This window comes from Neophocaena asiaeorientalis, unplaced genomic scaffold, assembly GCF_003031525.2.
Source record: "Neophocaena asiaeorientalis asiaeorientalis breed wild unplaced genomic scaffold, Neophocaena_asiaeorientalis_V1.1 scaffold505, whole genome shotgun sequence".
In the NCBI taxonomy this organism is placed as follows: Eukaryota; Metazoa; Chordata; class Mammalia; order Artiodactyla; family Phocoenidae; genus Neophocaena; species Neophocaena asiaeorientalis.
This window is the reverse complement of record NW_020174704.1, coordinates 2,721,071-2,735,025: the sequence shown is the minus strand read 5'-3', so window position 1 is coordinate 2,735,025 and position 13,955 is coordinate 2,721,071.

Below are 13,955 nucleotides of genomic sequence, written 5' to 3'. Positions count from 1 at the left end.
CACATTATCCTTAAGAAATCATATTATTTTCTCAAATCTTTGCCTTTTATGATAAATTCTGAAATTCAAATGGTATACATTGTTACAAAATTTCTAAAAATTCAGTTAATTTACTCTAATAATTTTTTTTAAAAACCTCAAATTTACTTTCATGAATCAAACTATTTATGAATGTTTAATTTTAAGCCAATTTTTAAATAATAAAATATTATTAAGAAAGGTAAGGTTTACGCTGTGTGCCTAGGACAATAGACTCAGCTCTTATTTGGAACAAGATTTGTTAAAATAAAACAAAACAAATTCACAAACACATCCAGACCTATCCATGGGACATGAAAAAATGGGAGATTGGTTGTGATCTTCAGAGGCATACCAGCAGTTTTATATAATATTTGCTCTGACGAAATAAATAATTAAACTGGGTTTTGCCCTCAGATCTGCTAAACAAAATCCAGATAATTATAGATTCTTTTAAGTTTTCTATTCCTCATGTAAACATTCATGCTCTTAAATTGGTCCCCAGCATGCCAATGATTGCTCACAGACATTTCAAATATCATACAAAGGAATAAAATAATGCATGGAAAAGTCAGATGATGTCATCATTATGCCACCAATTAGGCAATCATAATTTGTCATTTGATGAAAGTGTGGAGTAGCAGTTATTAGATCCCTTCACGGTTGTGTTGGATACCCCATCTCTGTTTTCAGCCATTTGCCTTGACACCTCAGTAGAATTCCTAGTTTCTGGTAGAGCAGAAAGTCCCAGGTCCAAAGTTTCTCCAACTCAGACTATGCTGCCAATGGCAGTGCAGTCCAGTGAACTCATAAAATCCACATTCTTCTGTGGTTCTATATGTTGTTTAGAATCATGTTTTTTCAGTTCCCCTTTGGATTAAATTCAAAGGTTCCAAGAGTGGTATTCCAAAATTGTCAAAATTTGATTAAATATGTATTGGTACAGTCATCAACTTTTTATATATTGATAGTCAAATTTAGTCAGGTTTTTTTTTTTTTTTTTTTTTTTTGTCTTTGACTATTACAGTCTCCAAACTGATTTCCTGTTTCAGCTTTATCTCTCTCCTACCTAACTGCTGGTATTCTCTCTTTTTTAGATTTCTTTAATGGTTTTTCATTGTTTATAGAGTAGAGGCTAAGTTCATTTGCTTGGTGTTCAAAGCTCTTCATGATTTGGCCTGTACCACTGGTTTTATCTCTTATCCCTCTCTGTCTTGTAAATTATTCTTTAGCATTCTAAACCTGCTTGTCCATTTCCCTATTCACATGATGCTTTGTCTCTGTCACTTCGTCGAGGTGTCTTTTAGCAGGAAAGTCTCCCTTTCTCTTTACCTAATTACTCCTACTCACCTTTTAAAACTCTGTCTTGACTCATTCCAGAGATTCTTTCTGGATAATTATTTCACCTCTAAACTGTATGCCTGTCCTTGATGCTTTTACAATATGTGTTGGAGTTCAAGTCCTGCCTGTAAATCCATCTTCTGTCTAGGCTTCTTTTCAAAGAAGATCTGTTAAAGAACAGTAGTCTAATGAGGAACAAAGGAACAATTTATTAATTACTGTGCATGTGCCTGATAATCCCCACTACCGGAAAAATTGGATTGGTGAACATAATTTAGGTCAAGAGGTTTAAGCCAGTTTCCTTCATTCTAATTCTCTGTGTAAACTCTTCCACCTCTATTGAATGGTGGCCCATCAGGACCACCTTTTTCTCTTTCAGTTTCAGCTACTTATCCATACAGCTGTTAGGGATAAATGGACTTTAAGATTTAAAGAAAAGGGACTTAGGATCAAAAGACCTGGCTTAGACATCTTGACCCAAGTCTCATTCTCCATAGCTGAGCCTCACCAGCTGACTTGGAATGCCAGTCCTCATCCAGGCCGTTCATTTAACAAAAGTGTTTGAGCACCGTCTATACCTCAGTATCTTCTATTCTAGCCCCTGGAGATGTGATAGTGGAAAACATAGAGAAGAGAAGTCTTCCTCCCAACTCACATTTGTCTGAGGGTATAGAAGGGATTTGTGGCTCATGAGATGTTTCATAATCTTCATTTATCATTGGTATCTCATGCAACTTATGAATCTCTTTAGATGCTGTCTTCTGTTTTCATTTTCCTTAGAGACACCATACAGTTGTCTCTCTGTTGCCTGTCAGTGTGGTTTTGTAAATACACAAGTGCCAAGTATGCTTGGCAAAATAGTACATGGTATTTGTTCTTATTTTGTATAGGTAATGCATATTTAACATAAAAAGCAGATAATACAGTTGAGAAAAAGAAAAAATAAATAAATAGAAAAAAAATTCCACAGTCCAGATAAATAACGACTATTAACATTTTATGACAAGGCCCCAAAATGTGAATAATCTGCTCAAGATGATAAAATTTGCATTAGAGTTACAATTGAAATCAAATATTTCCTATATAACATGAAACTTCAGGTTTGCAATGATTATTATAATGATAATGATGATGGTATCAAAATAGCAACTATTTTTTTATACATCTACTACATATCAGGCAGTGTAGTAGGCTGTTTATGTATCAAAACTCCACAATGGACTTTTAAAGTAGACATTATTATCCCTATTTTATAGATGTATAAATAGACTCAGAGGAATTAATACATTCCTTGAACATTTAGCTTTATTTACAAATATAACTTTTGAGAAGACATAGTTTGTATTTTATATACAAGTACACATAATTTATCTAAATTCAGAATGGCTTCCAAAGGTCACAGGATCCTCAGCAAGAAATTTAGAGATAATTTCAAAATAATAACCCAAGAGGAGTTTAAAAGAATTACATAATCTTGTTTGATGAACAATTCCTCGTGTCAGAATATCCCAGATTGGGAGACATAACAGCTATAGTGACTTGGCATTCGAATTGGGTGGGATAGATAGATTGTTGTTCTGTTGTGGTTAGGCCTTTTATAGTTTAAAAGTAATAATGTTTTTATTTAGAGAATGAATTGGATTTGGGGGCATGTATGTTACATGCTGCAATTTAAAATTTTTGGAGTTTCTTCGTATTTTTAAGAGTTCTTCAGTTTGAAAGAACAAGACTTTCCTACAAATACCAGGCAAATTGCTCAGCAAGTTGTGCTGTTGATCACCTCTGGATAGAAATGCTCACAGAGTGCTGAAGTGTCCTTGTAATTTTACAACCTCTTTGAGTCATGTTTTTAGAACCCCAATCATTTTCAAACTGAAGCACTCTCAAAATTTTACAATTTTATGAGCAATGTAAAATTATTTCAGTATTTTATAACTTTATATTTTCATATAATTCTTAAAGAAAACGCATGCCCAATCTGTTTCCTAGCGTGATGATATGTGATTGAAACATTGTACAAATCACATGAAATTAGTTTTGAAAAACAAAGAAAGGGATTATAATTTTAATAGACCTTCCAGAATTTAAAAAGCATTGGTTGAAAGGCTATCTTGATTTTTGTGAGTTAAAACAGACAAAACAAGAAATTGACTGACGACTTTACAAATAATCTTTATGAAGTAGGGTAACTGTGCCAGGTATAACAATGTAACAAAAGAAAGACATAAATCTTTTAGTGTTGGTCTGAAGAGACTGAAAGGGAGAAAAGCTAACATAACTACAATTTCCACAGCTTCCCTCTTCGCTACAAAATTATTCAGAAAAACAATGTGGGCTCATTTATATCCAGTGACCTTACTGTATGTCCTGGAGATATCACCGTTATCTTGTGCTATTAAGCTTTCTTTAGAAAATGTAAGATTAATATTAGTTTAATTGAAAGATTGAACAGAAACACTGACATCCATTCAACCAAATCATTAAATTCAACACTCCATATGGACACAAAGAACATCTAATTTATCCAATTAAAATAATTTCTGTGCCCTTCAAGGGTGCATTGCCATAACAAGCAATGAACCACTTTTTAATAATGCTACACTCTGTCCTCTTATGATGACTTTAACAGAAAAGAAGTATTTTATTTGATGAACTAGGTAAGTTGGATCCTAAGCCAACTAAAAAGAAAATAATAGCGCCTCCTTTAATAATGCTCCTGCTAGAAAATTTTGGCAAATAAATGTATTTACTTTGTTGTCAGTTCCACATGAATTATTTTATTGGCAGGTTTATTTATTAATTATCCAGAGCAATGGTTTTGAGAAGCTCAAGCAAGCCTACTGAATAATAGATAATGCAGTCTTCCCAATAAGTCCATCAGGGATATTCAAGTTATTCCTGACATAATAAAAACTGTTCTGAAACAGAAGCAACTTAGGAAAAATATCTGAAAGTTGAATTCAAGTGCATATTAATGTAAAACAATTTTGCTATTTTTCTAAATAAACTGTGGGGGAGAAGTCCTCAACATCACAACAAAGATGGTATGGACTTCCAGGGAACTCTAATATAAAGTACCAAAGCAGAGAGAAGGTGGAAAGACTATCAAGTTCATTTCTCTTTTTTGGAAATAAATGGGAGATAGTGTAGTTAGAAAATATTTAAGCCTAAGAAAATTAAACATATTTTTGTGAGCAAATACGTAATCTAAATACATGTATGTTTCCTTATGTAGATGAGTTAAATCCCAGAACACTGATAGGATTTCCAGGCAATATTATCATAGAAAACTGAAGCTATGGAAGATCGGTGTTCCAATTTTTTGTATATTTTTCAAACTTAGAAAGGCAACTCTAGAAACTGTAGACCTACATTTTTGACCTACAGTTTTTACCTTAAGGCATTCTATATTATCTAAAATAATTCATGGATAGACAGAAAATAAAGTGATAACCACTATGAACTAGCTTGGGTCAAGTTCTACTAAAATTTTATGGTTATTACTATTTTTGCTATGTTCACTAGACAGGCCAGTCAAAGAAACATGGTAGAATTGGTGTAACGTAATGAATGTCCAACAAGGCATTTAAGAGTGTCTGATGCTAAACTATTGAACAGTTTGGGGACATGTATCTTATGTGATAGCATAGGCAGGCAAATTAGTAACTTATTGATTGAGTGGTTATATCCTAAATATGCTTCTTAATGGATTGATGTCTGTAAAAAGGATGATTTTTTATGGTGTGCTATGGGCTCTGTCTTTGGTCATCCCTTGGTCAATATCTTCATTAATGATTTGGAGGAAGACAATGAATTGCATGCTAATCACTTTCAGAGGTAATGTGAAGGCAGAATAGAAAGAAGCTCCACAAAAAATTTAGCATTGCTTAGCATAGTAAAAGCTACAATGTGTTTGTTAAGTAAATATGTTATTTCTCCAGAGAGATCCTAGTTGAGCAATGGGTTGAATCTGTAATAAAAATATTTAATTAGGAGTAAAATAACAACATAAAAATGAAGGGTCATAGAGAAAGAGCATAATAAACGTACAAAGGATTTAGTCAATAACAAGGTAACAAGCTTCTCATGAGTTACCAGTGAGACTTGACTCCCCATGAACCAGCCTGTCCTTACCACAGAAACTAATCAGAATTCTCGTAATATCAATGTCTAATAAAGTACAATTTACAGATTGAGGAAGTGATGGCTCCACCCTATTTCATGCAGGTCAGGTCATAACTGGAATCCTGTTCATTTCTAGGTACCAGTCTTCATACTGGACATGGACATTCTAGAGCAAATCTAGGGTGGAATGCAGTTGTGGAAACAATCATGTAGTTAAGATGTTTGTGCCAAATATTTCTCTGATATTATAAATTCATACATGATATTAATTTACAAAATGTAGGATCTTCTGTCCACTAAAATTTCATGTTCAATCTACCATTTCATAGAAACTACTTTCCACTTGGTCATAGTGGCTTATGTTGCAATGAATCCAATGCTTAGAAAATTCTCACTTTTGACTTCTCAGTTGCATTTGACACTGTTGAACACTGTCTACTTTTTGAAATTCTCTTTCCTTGGCTTCTAGGACACCACAATCTCCTAACTTTCTTTCCATTTTTGACCATGGCTTCTCATATTTCTTTAAGGGCTGCTTCCCCCTTAAATATTGGCATTCCTTACTCCTTTGTCCTGTTTCCTCTCCTCACGTCACTGTGCCCTCTCTTCTTGAAATCATCTTTTATTGTCATCCATGTGCTGAGGGCTCCCTACTCTATGTATCAGTCCCAAACCTCTCTCCTGAATTCTAGGCCCCCTTATCTAGTGACCTGTTGGACATCTCCACTTGGATGGAAATATACTTTGGTGAAAGGGAAGGAACCATTTTATTTCTCAAATGGCAATAAGCTAGTTGTTCCTACCTAAATATTCTGTTCGACTATAAACAAATGAAGGCATCCATGTCTTGTCTAAGGCTGTGTTCACAGCAATAGCTCATTGCCTGACTGAGTAGGCTTTTAATGAGTACTGGTTAAATGAATGGCTGAATGAATCAGTGAGGGAATCATCAAGCTCAGACACTTTTCCATCATAATGCTTTCCACTGCAATTACCCTTGTCAAAACCACTATCATTTCCCACCTGGGATACAGGAGTAGAATCCCAGTTGATCTCTCTCAAAACCATCTTGCTTTTAGAAAGCTTTCATAAACCAATCCATATTTTATAAAGTAGCCAAAGCTAGCCTCCTAAAACACAGATCTGATCAGACCATGCTCCTGTTTAATATATTTAAATGGATTTCCACTGTTCCTGAGCCTGATCTGCAGGAGCTCTATAATCTATTTCCTGCTTTCCTATTTATGACATTTCCCCATCACTTTTTATGCTACCAATGTTCAGGATGTTTTACTTCTTTAAATGTGCCATATAATCTTTATTTCCCCCTGGCTGATGGTCTTCAGATCTTGGCATGAAGTTTCTTCCTCCAGGAGACCTTACCTGATTTTTTTATTCCAAATTATGTTTCTTTTGGCTTCCAAAGATGATTTGTACTGCCTTATCATATCATTTATTCTTACAGATTTTCATAATATCTTGTTTAATTATAAATCTCCTTCACTAGATTGCACTCTGTGTAGGTCAGGGCCAGGATGATCTTGTCTATGTTAGGTCCCCTGCTCCTAGTACCTTGCCTTTCGCTTCATAGGTGTGCAATTGTTGGATGCCTGAACAGAGCCACTACAGTGTGTTCACAGATTGCCCTTCCTGTTTCTCTTGGATTGTGCTATTCATCAGGAGTTGATACAATTTAATGCATGACAAAGAAAATCAAACACTACTAAAATCATTCTGTTTTGAAGTTCAGTAATATGTTTGTAGAACAGAGGTTTAATTAAAAAATGAATGACTTATATAAAGAAATATAACAATTGGATTCACAGAACTGCAGTCCATAGTCTATTAACTCTAGTATTCGTAATGTATTGTGGCAAATAATATGTCTAAAAAGAGTTAGGAACAATATTTAAGTAGGTTTGGTATTGTTTCAAGATTAGTTGGGGAATCAATTAAATAGAAAAGTTGAAAGAAAAAGACCAGTATACCTTATATAAATTATTCAGAATTTAGTATATAAGACTAAATTTTTGGTTTATGTATGTTTTAACTTAATTATTTTATTTACTACCACAGGAACCCTGTGGCATGGTTTGTGGCATAATGACGTGTGAAAAAAATGATACTAAGAAAGGTTAACCTGTGCAAAATAAAGGGGTTACTAAGTATCAGGGTTGGACCTCAAACCTAAATCTTCTAACTCCTCACCCCATGTTTTATGCACTAGGCTAAACAGAATATCTTGTAACTCACTTACATAATTTTCTGGTCCATTTGCTCTCTTACTTCAGTAAATGTGCTCCTCCATTAGTTCACTTACCACTACATTTTGCCATCTTTGTATCTCCATTGTAGCCCAGAGCAAACAATTCATTTCAAAAAAACGTGGTTTCCATAAAATGTTAGGAAAGTGAGGGTAGAATGACCTTTATAGACCCAGCCATTTTCCTCCAGAAATGATAGGCAAATAAGTTGTATAGAAGAGTCAGTTTTTTTAATTAAGGGAAGGTTGAAAACTCTACGAAAAGTATGACATGTATATGATACTTACCAAGTTCTAAATACTCTACATGTATTAGTTTATGTACTCCTCAAAATAACCATATGAAGTAGTTACTATTGCTACCCCCATTTTACAGATGAGGAAACTGAGGCACAGAGAGGTTCAGAAACTCACTTGAGGTGGTAAGTGTGTAGATGGGATTTTACTAGGGCCCAGACTCTGTTTTTAACCACTATGGTAACCTGTTTCTCAATAACTGTTTTTTCTTGACTTCCTTAGATCTCTTAAATTCACTTATTCAACAAACATTTATCAGACACTGAACATTGGTCAGGCACTGAAGGGGAAAATCAGATATGGTTCTTGTTCTTCAGGAACTGTATTAGCTTATTTCTACTGATATTGAATATTCTGTGGAATACTTTTTTCTCTTCCTCAATTAGATGTCTAATGGAGGTCCAACTATATAACAAGATGAAATTGATGTTTGAAAAGTTGTTGTAGTGTAACAGGTGAACTCATATAAAGTTTCTCTTTATTGAAAAAAGAGGCTGCATAGATTTAGATGTGCATTTTCTTTGTAAATATGGGTCTGAGCAACTGAGATTGCAGACATTAGGAGTGTAAATGGAGGAGATTGGACAAACACGGGAAGTGCATGAATGTATGTGTGTGCACACGTGTGTGTGTGCTTGTGTGGTGTCAGTACAGGGACTAACAGGCTAGAAGGAGAAATTCAATTGCTGTTGCAAAAATTCTAGTGTTGTAAAGGTGAAAAAAGGAGAGGGTGACAACTGGGGAGGAGATGATTGGTGGTCCAAAATACAGGGAGGTAAAAACAAAAAGAAAAAAACAACTTTTAATAGCTATGAACCAATGACCACATAATAATCTTTGAAAGTTATAAAAATCCTATGTAAGTAATTTTGTATGCAGAATAATAGTGATTAGAAAGAAAACATTCTAGAGAACATTTATTATTAAAATATTCTTCAAATGGCTAAAGTATTAGTCATTAGTGAAATTTGCTTTCTTTATTGTTTTTCCATGTCCCACTCACTCTAACTGCTTCCTTTCTCCACTAATCCTTCTCTTCAACCTCCTTCCTGTAGTTGGTCTCTTTAGAAGAAATTAGACCTACCAGAATAGGCCAGTATGGCATACTGCAGGACCTTTGCCCACACTGTTGTACTCAACTGACGTTTTGTGGATCTGACTGTCTTAGTATAAATTCTGCCACTGAACAGCTGCACCTAGCAGGAACATCACATAAATTTCTGGGAAGTCCAATATTGGAAAGACGTCAGAAAATTGGAATCAGTTCAGAAAAGGGTAACAACTGAAAAGGAACTGGGGGAAGGGGATGATTTATGAGGAGATAATAAAATAAATATATACTGTGCATCATCCTATACATATACAATACATAATTCTGCAATGGGAATATGTTAAATTAAGAAACCTATTAATTTCAGTGAAATCTTCAAATATGTTTCAGCTGAGATATTTAACTTATTTAAAACTTGATTATTTCTTAGAAATTAGGAATTAATGATAATATTTATCACCATTAATAACTGATAATACTTAGTAGTCATTGTTTAAAATTCCTCATAATTTTATAGAACTAGTAGTTTCTAGATGTTAACTGTGACACATCTAATTTTTCTTATTTTTAATTTTATTTTAAAATTTTTATTGGAGTATAGTTGATTTAAAATATGTGTTAGCTTGTGTTAGTTTTGGGTGTACAGCAAAGTGAATCAGTTATACATATACATACATTCACTCTTTTTTTTTTTTTTTTCTTTGCGGTACGCGGGCCTCTCACTGTTGTGGCCTCTTCGTTGCGGAGCACAGGCTCCGGACGCGCAGGCTCATCGGCCATGGCTCACAGGCCCAGCCGCTCCACGGCATGTGGGATCTTCCTGGACCGGGGCACGAACCCGTGTCCCCTGCATCGGCAGGTGGACTCTCAACCACTGTGCCACCAGGGAAGCCCCATTCACTCTTTTTTAGATTCTTTTCCCATATAGGTCATTATAGAGTATTGAGTAGAGTTCCCTGCACTATACCGTAGTTTCTTATTAGTTAGCTATTTTATATATAGTATGTCTTATTTTTAATGAACAAATGTTTATATTTAATGTTGATTAACCGAGCTCAGCAGTTAATGAAAAATAGCCAAAATTACACAGTTTGTGAATTTACTGAATGCAATGTCTGACACATATTAGGCTCTTATGAATATTTTTTAAACAAACAAATAAGTGCTAATAAATCATGTTGGCAAAGATGTCATATGTCTATATGTCTCAAGGAAGTAATTGCAAGATGAAAACTAAAAGTTTAGTTTTTTGTTAGCTTTCAAACCGGTGCATTTGTGCAGGTAAAATTTAAATTCATCTGTCAGGTAATAAAATGATTGTTTTTTTAAAAATCATTTTTTAAAAATCTGAAATTGTTTTTAACACCTCAGTGTTCTTAGAAAGAATTGCTGTTTTGGTGATATTAAGTTTTCCACAGTCTAAAACTTAGTGTGTCTCTTTATTCATTTTGAAGTTTTATTTGTAAAGAAACTACAGATTTCCTTAGAGTGTTTTTGAAAAATAGCCTATGTGTTTATGGCTATTAAAAAGAGCATTTCCCCATTTTCATCTTCTAACTGGTTAAGGATAAAGTAGAGGAAAGCTGTGGGATTTTGTTTATATAGATATCTACTCAATGACAGAATTATGTTACTAATTCAGCATTTTTTCTTATTTTCTCTTGTGTTTTCATATTTGATGCAAACAAGAGAGTTGTTCTCCTCTTCAACAGTTATATTGCTTATTTACCTTTCATATGTAATTATAGAGCAATGTTAAATACTATCCAGATTAATGATAATATTAATGGTGAGGGTTGTGATGGAGTTTAGTATGCATGTTGCTAGTGTTTCACATTTAGGAGGAATTTAGACCAATCACTCTTTTTTTTTTTAATTGAAGCATAGTTGACTTACAATATTGTGTTAGTTTCAGGTATACAGCAAAATGATTGAGTTATATATACATGTATTTTTTTCAGATTCTTTTCCGTTATAGGTTATTACAAGATACTGACTAGGGTTCCCTGTGCTGTACAGTAAATTCTTGTTGTTTATTTTATATATATAGTATTGTGTATCTATCTATATATATCTATATTTTATATATATAGTAGTGTGTATCTGTTAATTCCATACTCCTAATTTATCTCTCTGCCCTCCCTTTTGGTAACCATAAGTTTGTTTCCTATGTCTGTGAGTCTGTTTCTGTTCCATAAATGAATTCATTTGGATTATTTTTTAGATTCCACATGTAAGTGATATCATATAATATTTGTCTTTCCCTCTCTGACTTACTATTCTGTAGGTCCATCCATGTTGCTGAAAATGGCAATATTTTATTCTTTTTTACGGCTGAGTAATGTTCTATTGTACATATATATACCACACTGTCTTTACCCATTCATCTGTCAGTGGACATTTAGGTTGCTTCCATGTCTTGGCTATCGTAAATAGTGCTGCTGTGAATATTAGGATGTGTTTATCTTTTTGAATTAGAGTTTTCGTCTCTTCTGCATATATGCCCAGGAGTAGGATTGCTGGATCATATGGTAGCTCTATTTTTAATTTTTTAAGGAACCTCCATATTGTTTTCCATAGTATTGAGACCAATTTACATTCTCACCAACAGTGTAGGAGGGTTCCCCTTTCTCCACAGCCTCTCCAGCATTTATTATTTGTAAACATCTTGATGATAGCCATTCTGACCGGTTTGAGGTGATACCTCATTGTAGTTTTGATTTTAATTTCTCTAATAATTAGTGATGTTGAGCATCTTTCTTTGTGCCTGTTGTCCATCTGTATGTCTTCTTTGTAGAAATGTCTATTAGGTCTTCTGCCCATTTTTGATTGGATTGTTTGTTTTTTTTGATATTGAGTTGTATAAGCTATTTGTATATTTTAGATATTAACCCCTTGTCGAAGACCAATCATTCTTGATTCATGTATTTAGGCATTGCTGGCAGTACAGTGTCTGTGGCAACTTCTCAGCTCTGGCATTGTAGTGTGAAATCAGACACTGACAATACATAAATGAATGTGTATGGTTGTATTCCAGTCAGGATTTATTAATAAAAGTAGGCTGCAAGTTTGCTGATTCTTGCATTAAATAGTTAATTCTGGTCTTACTTTGCTTTATTTAAAGACTCAGATTTTCATGTTATTTTTCTTTTATTGACTACATTTACTTTATTTTTTAAGTTTTATTTTTTATTATTATTTTATTTATTTTTTTTTTGCGGTACGCGGGCGTCTCACTGTTGTGGCCTCTCCTGTTGTGGAGTACAGGCTCCGGATGCACAGGCTCAGCGGCCATGGCTCACGGGCCCAGCCGCTCTGCGGCATGTGGGATCTTCCCGGACCGGGGCACGAACCCATGTCCTCTGCATCGGCAGGTGGACTCTCTACCACTGTACCACGAGGGAAGCCCTATTATTTTTAATAGACTATTTTTTATAGCAGTTTTCGATTCATAGCAAAATTGAGGGGAAGGTATAGTGATTTCCCATCTACACCCTCATATGCATAGCCTTCACTGTTACTGACTTCTCCCACCAGAGCAGTGCATTTGTTACAATTGATGAACCTATACTGACACATCATAATCACCCAAAGTCCATAGTCTGCATGAGGGCTCACTCTTGGTGTACATTCTATGGGTTTGGACAAATATATAATGACATGTATCCACTGTTATCATACAGAGCATTTTTACTGCCCTAAAAGTCCTCTGTGCTCTGCCTATTTGTCCCTCCCTCCCTCTTAGTCCCTGGCCCTGGCAACCACTGATCTTTCTATTGTCCCCATAGTTTTGCCTTTTCCAGAATGTCATATCATTGGAATTTCATTATGACTACATTTACTTTATTTACTTTAAAATTAACCTTTTTATATAATTACATTGTATCTCCTAATCTGTAATAGTATAAATAGGAATAAAATTGTCTATTGACTACCCTTGTATGATTAAGAAAATTTGATTAAGTAATACACAAATGAAGAACTACAAATGTTCAATAAATATGCTAGTCTCACTAGAAGTGTAATAAATAAACACTTCAAAAGAAAATATACGTTTATATTTATATACCTATCAAGCTGCCAAAAATGAAAAATCATTACCTGCTTGTATGTGTAAATGTCTGTGAATGCGGGATGGAGAGGGGAGCTGGGAGGAATTGACTTTCTGATGAAAAACTGAAGAGAGAATAAACATATTCTTTCTGGAGGGTAAATTGGTGATACATGTCAAAGCCTTAAAATGCATACTATTTGAACTTAACAATTTATTTGTAGAAATATAAAGAAATACCCAGAGGAATACTAAGTGTATTTAAAGCAATGTTCACGATGACATCATTTGCAGAGTAAAACAACAACTACAAGTGGGAATGTTACTGAGTCCAAGCTTGTACTGATCGCCACACAACAGGCCAAAAAAATCAAGAGATGAATTTTTGGGGCAAGGAATAGCGACTTTATTCAGAAAGGCAGCAGACTAAGAAGATAGTGGACTAGTGTCCCAAAGAACCATCTTACCCAAGTTAGAATTCAGGCTTCTTCTTTTTTTTTTCTTTTTTTAATCTAGTAATTTGTTATACTCATATGTCATAGTTAGTTGTATTTTTCAGGCTTCTTTTGTACCAGAAGGGAAGGGGTTTGTGGCTGGGGTTTTTTGCCAGACTTTTTGGTCCAGGAATCCTTTGCTCTTGCAGCTAGCTGTCCAGCTAGATCTGGTCACAGTGTTCCTATAAACCTCGGACAAGACAAATGTTATTCTCTGTTCTGCAACTTTTTATGTTTTTATGAATGGAAAAGTGTTATACCTTTAAAGGTCAGAGCCTTGAGTATGGGCTATCTTGTATATTTCAGGCTCTAGGC